This window comes from Anas platyrhynchos, chromosome 1 (assembly GCF_047663525.1).
Source record: "Anas platyrhynchos isolate ZD024472 breed Pekin duck chromosome 1, IASCAAS_PekinDuck_T2T, whole genome shotgun sequence".
Lineage (NCBI taxonomy): Eukaryota > Metazoa > Chordata > Aves > Anseriformes > Anatidae > Anas > Anas platyrhynchos.
Window position 1 is genome coordinate 38755820 of NC_092587.1, and position 9639 is coordinate 38765458.

The 9639-nt window shown below is 40.5% G+C and overlaps 1 non-coding gene across 1 annotated transcript; it reads right to left on the bottom strand.

Moving 5' to 3' along the window:
- Positions 1 to 4382: 4382 nt before the first annotated feature.
- Positions 4383 to 4573, bottom strand: LOC113842459 (U2 spliceosomal RNA). Its single transcript, XR_003494994.3, has one exon. It is a non-coding gene; the product is annotated as a U2 spliceosomal RNA (small nuclear RNA).
- Positions 4574 to 9639: the final 5066 nt, after the last annotated feature.

The following is a 9639-nucleotide window of genomic DNA, read 5'->3' on the forward strand; positions in this document are numbered from 1 at the left end:
TCAGATGGTGTTTCACATCAATTTTCTACTGCTGAGTGGAACTCTCATTTGCTTCCCAATGTTGTTAGTAGCACTGAAGTAAAGCGGGTGCTAGTCTTGAGCATGACTGTTAAAGAACACTAAGGAAAGAGGGAAGGGATGGAAGTGCTTTGAAGGAAAATATAAAGGCTGAGAAAACCCAGGTAGAATGGCAGAAAATTAGTATAACAAACTCTTACAAATATTGTCAGCTGTAGCCAGAGAAAAGGACACCAGCTGCTGTGTCGCTCTTCAAGCAGAGCTAAGGGTAAAGATTGCCCAGGGAATGGGTAAGTTAAGAAGTGTGGGAGCCCACAGAACCCAAGATTTTCCTCCTATAATGGCTTCAGCTCCTATAATTGCTCAGCTTCACTGTCACACTCCATCTTGCACCATCTTTCTGGCTCAGCAGACCTTACAGCACCCAGAGTGTCTCTGCACTGGAGATTTTTCTGGGTGTTAGATAACATCCCATATAGATTTTGCTTAATGAATACATAACAGTTACAGCTTTGCATTGTCAGGTATTTCATGTCCAGGTCCCTCCAGTGAAATCAGTGTATTTGGGGCTGTGGAGCAAAATGTGATACTGCTTCTAGTATTATAATTGCCCACACTTCAAGCCCTTCACTGGTATCAGCCCCTGCTTCCTCCCAGTTTTTGAAACCTTCAGCACAAGATCTGACAAGGAGAAGGATCCATAATCCTGAAAGCACAGGCTGATCAGGAGTCAGCAGCTAGCCAAAGGAAGATGTTGGTATGGATGTGAGAATGAGCTTAATTTGTTGTGCTTTTACATCCTGTGGTGGGCATAAGTGAATGCATTGTGGTCCCCACAGACACCCTGTGGATGACTTGATCCTCCCTGGCTGGGCATATGTGGGCATATGGAATCCTGTGTACCCTGCAGAGAGACTTCACTGCACCCGGAGCAGTGTTATCACTGTTGTTGGAGACCTGGTGTTTGGTCTTGGAGCTGGTTGGACGTCTCATAGGGTGATAGCAAGGATGAAAGGCACGTGGTGTCAGCCAGTGTATTCTTCCCACTGAGGATGCTTGACCTGGTGTGAGCTTCCATGACACTAGGTTAAGAAGACCTCCAACCACATGTAACAGGACTTGACAGAGATGGTCTGGCAGAAGATCATAGAATCATAGAATGGCTTGGGTTGGAAGTGACCTTAAAGATTATTGAACTCCAAACCTCCTGCCACAAGGCAGGAAAGCTACCCACTAGATCAGCTTGGCCAAGGCCCCATCCAGCCTGGCCCCATCCAACTAAGATGTGTGAATGCTGCCTGCAACATGCTTCTCCAGTCCTGCAAGATGGTCTACTTGAGTCACACTGCACCTCCCTGCAGAGAAAGCTCTCATTTGCATTGTCTATGCAGTGCCTAAATATAAAATTGGGTATAAAATGTTTAAAGTAGGTTGAAGAAATTATATTCATTGATACACTGTTATCAAGAATATAGCTGGTTTGTCAAAGAGGATGGCTCCTTCTCTGGTACTGCTCAGCAAGCTGGTCCAGTTCTATGACCCATAACCAGGATCTCAGAAGGAGTGGATGTATGTTGTGCATGGAAGGAGGTATCATGGCTGTTTTTTTTTTTTTTTTTTTTTTTTTTCTAAAATGAATCGAGAGTTTTTGCTGCTGTGCTTTGCTATGTTTTTGCTTTTCATATATCTTTAAATTTTAAGAGCATTCTGCTTGCAGTATATGTATTTTGCCCCTAAGACTTTACTTCTTTTTCTTTTTTACTTAATATATTCCATTAATTTAATAGAAAAACAAGGCAGAGGCTGAAGATATATGGATATTCTCTATATTTGGCAAACAGCAATTTCCAAGCACAGGTTTGCCTTACAGCAAATGTGAGCCTCTCATTTTTAAACATCCACAAGAAATCCACATTCCAGGAGTCCCCAGTCTACATTAATCCTCTGCCACAGCATCCACTTGATTTCCTCATGCATTTTCTTGCTGATCAAGTTTTTTTTGTGACTTAACTGTTTAGCCATTTAGAATTCGCATATGAAGGCAGTCTATCCTGCTACTGCAGCAGCAGTCGTGTGCTTGGACACATCCCTGCTCGCTGTCATTTCGCAAGTGCAAAGCAGAGGCCTTTCTGCAACTGGTCATTAATCATGAACTGTTGGACTCAGATACAAAGATTGGAAACTGCTGAATGTGTTTCAGGTTCTGTTTCGAGACCAGTTCTGAGGTGCCACACACGGCTGATATTCTCTGAATACGTATCAGTGTGGATTACATAAAAGTCTTTTTTTCCCTTGCTGGGAAAGAGATTCATTAAGAACTCATGGTTCAGTGTGTTGCAAAAAAAATTGGGAATTTGGTTCACTGGATCTGAAAGCATATATTCCATCTGAAAGGATGATAAAGGAGATAAAATCGTCATTGTGATTTTGAGGCTAAAATTCCTCCAGATTTATTTAGAAGAACAAGTTAAATAATATTACAAACAAAAGCAGAAAGCTTATAAAAGGCTCAGGATAAATACTGAAAAATAAAATTATTTTTCAGCAGTAAAGAAACTGGAAAAGGCCCATAGATCTTGACAACAACTCAGTAATGCTCACTATAAAAGATATACTTGGAACGGACATCTCCACAATTCAAGTGACTGGCTTTACTCCAGGTCTATATTTCTAAGTCTTAAAATTGATAAGTGTCTAAATAGCTTCAAGAAGTATTTATTTATTTATTTATTGGTAGAGATTGCTGTAATTAAGATCAAATAATTAGAAGTTGGAAGGCAGCATTTGTCATTACTGAACCTGTTTGCTTATATTTATAGTTCTTCAGCAAGTATCAAGAGTGGAAGGTTTCAACTTGAAACAAATCTGCAGTGTGGTTAGGAAACGTGACAGAGTAGCTCCTTTGAGATTCTCTCTTTCTGTCTTGTAAACACACTTTGGTAATTTTATGTAGTGCATGGAGAGCCAGACATAAGTGTCTGTGCATCTCAGTTCATTCAGCATTATTCGATCTGAGGATTGTACTTTGGTGTTCATTTTATTAAATGTAAAACTGGGAGACAGAGAAAGCTTCCAAGCACTGTGTCAGAGAACCACATAGTAAAATCACAATTATAAATCTATAATAAACGTTTATGTACTTTGTACATATTGTAAACTATGTGCATGCATGGAATAACAGAAGACAATAGTGAGGCATTTTCTGCTTTGCAGATTACTTTAGGCTACCACGATCCACCAGCTTTGAAAGCAAGATTATTGTCTTCTGCAAGAAATAACATTTTAAGACTTTCACATGCATGAAGAAGCAGGCATTTCCTTGTGTCTGACAAGGAGGATGTACATGACATAATGTGTCCAGAGTCAAAGTATTCATGTGGTGTATAATGCCACTTTTTTAGCAAGTAGAACCTCCTCCTTTTCTGTACAAAAGAACCCAGGCTCTTTTGTACTACCTACTAGACTCTCTTTCATTTTTATTTTGCAAAAATAAACCCTGAGATATAAACTTTATTCCGGTGCAGAAAATAAAAGCTCTGAAACCTTTATTTGTGAATGGGAATAAAGAAGGTTGAGAGAAAAGTCTGGGGGCTATAATTATAGAAATGTACAAATGAAACTGTCAAATAATTCCTTTGAAGACACTTCTTAACACGTATTTCAGAAAAGGAACAATTTGTAGGATGCCTAGCATCTTTAATTGGAATTTCTGTGCCTTTGCTTTAATAAATTCACTTTAGTTACTTGATCCTTTAAAGTCTTTCTTTAAGTGGTCTGAACTTATTAAGGAAATGGCATGAAGGATGTGATCTATTTGGAAGTCTAGTCATTTACTATGTTCATTGATGAAAAGAGAACAGATCACCTTCACTTATGGTGCAAATATGCAACTGTCTTTCTGTGGAGAAGCAGGTGGACAAGGAAGGCTGGTAAGGCTGATGTGGACATCTCTCACTTGGCTTGGTCATGCTATTGTCTGAATAACTTGCTCTCATTCAGCCAAGGACCTGAACATGTGAGTCATAGAATCACAGACTCATTAAGGTTGGAAAAGACCTCCAGGTCCAACCATCCCCCTACCACTAACGTCACCCACTAAACCATGTCCTTAAGCTCCACGTCCAACCTTTCCTTGAACACCCCCAGGGACAGTAACTCCACCACCTCCCTGGGCAACCTGTCCTAATGCCTGGCTGCTCTTTCTGAGAAGAAATGTCTCCTAATCTCAAATCTGAACCTCTCCTGGCACAACTTGAGGCCATTCCCTCTAGTCCTAGTGTTAGTTATCTGTGAGAAGAGGTTGATCCCCCCCTGCTCTCACAACTTCCTTGCAGGTAGATATATAGAGAAAAAGAGCCTCCTGTAGGAGGTGCACCATTCCTGGAAATACTACAATACCAGGACAATGCATGGAGTGGAGGGGGCAAGCTCCAAATCCAACTCCAAGACCAAAGATCTGTTTAATAAAAAGTCCTCTCATTAAGGACATATCAGATATTGAACTCATAAGAACAGATACTACACTTGATCTTAGCCAAAAGGCTGAAAGCCCCATATAGCAGGTGAAGGATTTTAAAGTTGATTAGATTTCTGAAGAATTATCAGACATTGTGAGGCTACGGGGAAAGAGGCCTGGTCAAACAATTCCATGCCCCAGGAGAGGGGACAGGATCAGGTCTTGGGCCAGACTTAGTTGTTGTGGTAGAACAGACTGTTCATATGAACTGGAGGTGGCTTTGCACAAAGATGTACCTGCTGGTGACAGTTTGCTTTTTCAGGGATATCGTTCTTATACTTCAGTGCACAAAGATAGATTGAGAGGGTGTACTAAGATTCTTCCTTATTTTCCTTAATATTGTTACAGCTACTCTGCTGATATTGTGATAAACATAGTATGAAAACATCATATGTAGAGAATATTAGTTTGCATGTCTTCCAGATTTGCAACAAGGTAGTAGTACAACAAGATAACAGTGGTTGATAAGTGGACACAAGAAAATCTAATCATTAATGACATCAATAATATGCTACAGATCACACACTCTTAGGCAGGTACAGCCTACAACCAAATATATATATATATATATATATATATATGTATATATATATATATATATATATATTTGTGTAGAAACAGGCACCAAAATCTAATGAAATGATAAGAAGGGCTTATCACAGAATCATCTGGGTTGGAAGAGACAAAAAATCACTGCTTAATTGCAGTTTTGCTCAGCACATTTTATCCCAGACTGAGCATTAAGCAAAGCCTGTTTGACACCCAGGGCAGGTGAGGAGACAACAGCATTGCTTGCCTTTTAGGTGTCAGCCCCAAGCATGCTGTACCTGCAGAAACCACAGCCAAGCTGTTGGCATGCCATGCTTGTGCCCATTATTTCTGCTTTATTTCTGTGGGTAACAGCATAGTGAGGTCTTGCTGCATGATCACCACAATAAATAGATAAATAAAAGAAAAAATGATGTCAAAGCAGTGGTTTAAGGAATCTACCAAGGCAGTGGGGCATTAAGAGTCACTTCAGCTATAAACTGAAGCTGTCTACATGGATAACTTAAGGGAGTCAATCGTGCTTAGAAACAGGTCTTTTTATAGGTCTCATAATAAAAGAGCTAAATCTCTGATCTCTTCTACAGACATGAAATGTACATACAATTTCATACCAGGTATTAATAAAATAATTTTATGTGACATTTTTGAAAGCATGGCAACAGGTAAAACTGTTTCTGAGCATCATTTTAATGCTATTTATTTGAAAATCACAACTACTGTTGCAATTATGTGCCCAGTTCAGAAAGAACATCCCTATCGTCCACAGTAATACAAGTCAGAGGGAATCAAGAGAAGGCTTAGTGTTTTGTGCCAGCCAGATTTAATGAGTGAGCTCAAGTTACCTAAATCACATGAAATCCTAGGGTAGCTCATATGTTTTATGCTATGTTGTCCAAATATCTTGCTGGACTGATAGGCTTAGATTTAAGGAATTCCTAAAGAAATCTGAAATAATTTCTGTTCCATATAGTGACTGCTGATGCAAATCAGTTATATCTTCATCTTAAACTGAAAAATAAAGAATACTCAGCTTCAGGCAAACCAGATCATGTCTTAGATTTGTCGTCTGCATGGTAGACAGGAAGATAACTTAAATAGCAACAGGGGATCTCCCTAAGATAGGGAGATATCTTAAGGACAACCGCTGTTTGATGGAGGCTTCTAGTGAGTAAAAGAAATGGCAAATGGGGTCCCTGAAGAAAAACGCTACAATGCTTGTCAACACCTTGTCAAAATTAGGTAGATTAAGAGTTCCTTTCCCTCAGCTAGATTTTCGAATTTAAACCCATTCTGTTTGATTACCTATTCATGCATAAGCAGATACGTTTTCACCATAAGTCCTTTTTGCTTTACATAATCTTCCTTTCTGGCTCCTCAGGGGAAAATAAATGAATAAAATAAATAAATAAAACAAACAAATAAATCTATTAAAAGTAACTCACAGCATTTGTACTCCCCTGGGCCAAATTAGTATCCCTGTGTTTTTGCTACAGAACTTAGTGTACATTACTTGTGAGTAATGGACATGAGTAGTTAAGGGTGAGGTGCCACGTTGCTGTTTGAATATCTCATTCCCCTATTCTGAAGTGAAATGCTTAACTCTTCTATATAATATGCCCCAAAGTGCTGATAAAAATGTACCCACACTGGAGGGGAAAACCAAGCAGAGTTACTCACAGGAAGCAGTTCAAGCAGTTACAATCAGGAACATTCAAGGATGCATTTTCAACACCAGCCTGGAGCTCAGGGGCTGAACTCAAGGTAGTAGAAAGGCACCACCATTCTCAGACTGAATTTATCTCTCTTTGATAGTCCCTGATACCCATTTGATCAGAGAATGTGACTGACTGTTTTCTCTTTCCATTAAAGGTGGAATTGGTGGGAGATATATATATAAATCACCTTCCTGGGAGGAGGTGTCAAGCTAAAGGCTTTGTCTCTGTGCTGAAGGTCCTGAGCATAGGGCTACAGACCTGGTGGAGCTGCACTGGCTCGAAGACCTCTGCAACTGCCACTGATGCTCTTCCCAGCATCCCTGAGACGTGTGTGGGAAGAGCAGCAGAACAACTGCTGGTGGCAGCAGTTATTCTTCTCCTTTTCGGGTGAGGGTGGCCCATTCCTTTGCCAACCTTCCTACAAAATCCTTGGTTTGGACTCTGGCAGCAGATGTGGGATCAAGTGCCCACAGGATTTGGATGACAAGCAGATTTTTATGTTTATGCTGAAGTGAATGGCAGGGGAAGCACTGTTTGGATTTTTATTAAGCAGGCACTGGAGGGTGCCCTCTGTACTTCACTCCTCTGTGCACAGATAATTTCAGTGGGGATTCTGTGGTCGGAGGTGACAGGGACAGAGTCTTATTCACCTTCCCTTCTTTACCTCTGCATTACAACACTTTTATTCTCTTAAACAAATAGAAAACAGTATTTAAAAGGTTACTTTTTTGGCTGTATCTGTTATACCTTTTGCATCATTTGAGGCTGTTCACAGAAAACCTATATGCAGCACTTTTGGGAATTGAAGTGTGGAAGGAAAGAAAATTGCATGTTTATCTTTATTTGATTTCTTAATTTTGAGAAGAAGGGATAAGTTAATTAATTGACAACGAGGTTTTAGATTTATCCCATTAGCAATAAGGGCTGGGATTGCTGAGCACTTAACTATTTTTGACATGTCCAGAAAATTGGGTTTTGTTGCATATTGTGTTTTCTCACTTCAGGCTAGGCTACTTTTATATTTGTTTTAATATTTGTTGCTAAGTAATGAGAATGTTAATATTAGCTAACGCAAAAGGATCTCTGCTTCCAATAGCTTATACTGAATGATTATTTTGTTAGGAGAATAACGAGATGAACTTGCACTATAATTATATAGCTCTGATTTCACCCCTTCTCAATAGCAGGTGATGCTGAGATTCAGGGTTCTTGCTAGATTCTGGTAAGATAAAGCTAAAGATCAGATGATGATAATTTGTAGTAATATCGAAGAATGCTAATAACAATAAAAATAATAATTAACTTTATCTGGTAATGTTTCAGAAATTCTAATCACAAGCAGTGATCCCACTGTGCTAAGTTCTGTACCAGAAATTTGCAGTCAAAATACCCAAGGCAACCAGATAAGATATTTATGCTTAACTCAATGTCGGCTGTGTTCTGTGTGTTTGGAAGAGATGTTTAGCTGTAAACGTATCATTAAGTGAAAGCATCCATTAAATTCTATTTGGTTGCTCCACAACCAAACTTGCTCTGGCAAAATTCTTCATAAGTCCTTCGATTTCTAATCCTTTTTCCAGGCCAGCAGTGCATCAGGTATGAGGTAGGATAGCTCAAAAGTATTTTTGTATTCCATTCATTTCTCAAATGATATAATCAAAACCATGAAGAAGTACACCCAGATTTGGTTTGGCTCCCTATATTTAGCAAAACTTAATACCGGGGCTTTATTTCATCCTAAACTATCTGATTAAATACTGCTATAAATTATTCTGGTTTTAGCAAAGCATTATTTCCTCTTGGGCTCATGTTTCATAACTTAGAATCAGAAAAATGAAGAATTTTTTCCTCTTGTTTTCAACATTTGCTTAGGTAGGCTTTGTGACATGCCTGCAAGACTTGTGAAAAACAAGTCTTAAAGGGTGGAAGGGCATCAGTGACATTTCGTACTGCCCTGATCACAATGGAATTCTATTGTATAACTTAATTTCTGTCTGACACATGCAAGACTATGAAGCAGTTTGGGCCAGGCTGGGCCTCAGGAGGCCCCTAGCCCAAACCCCAAACCCGTGCTCACAGCAGGGTCAGCTATAAGGCCAGACCAGGTGGCTCAGGGCTGTATCTGCAATATGGGCTTGAAAACTTCCAGGGGTGGAGACTGCACAGCCTGCTCCATTGTGCTTTGTTCTTATGAGGAAAACATTTCTTCTGTCTGGTCTGAACCTATCTTGCTTCAGCTTATGCCCACTGCCTCTCAGCCTCTGGACACGCACTGCTGTGAACAGCCTGGCTCCATCTCCTTGGTGAGCATCCTGGAGGTGCTGAGGGGCTGCTGCTGGGTGCTCCTACAACCATCCCCTCTGCAGGTGAACCAGCCCTGGTCCCTTGGCCTGTCCTCACAGGGCATGCGCTCTGTGTTCACCTCTGGACTTGCTCCAGTTTATCGGTGTCTTTCCTGCACAGGGTAGCCCCAAACTGGATGCTGTGCTCTAGATGTGGTATAAAAGCTGTTGAGTACAGGGAATAACCACTTTGTCCTGCTGACACAGCTCACGGCTCTGCTCCCTTTTGTCACTGCCAGGGCTTACTGCCAGCCCATGCTCAGCTTAGGGCCCACCAGCACTCCCAGGCCTGCTCCATGGAGCGGCCTCCCCAGCTGCAAGGGCTTCTTCCTCCCCACAGGCACAGATTTGCATTTGTCCTTATTGAGTTTCATGAGGCTCCTGTTGGCCCATTGCTGAAACGTGACCTCAGACAGAGCTGGAAATCAACTGGGAAACAATTGAAAGGATGAAATTGAATTGAGGGGTTATTCTTGAATCGTTCAGGACAGGAATTTAA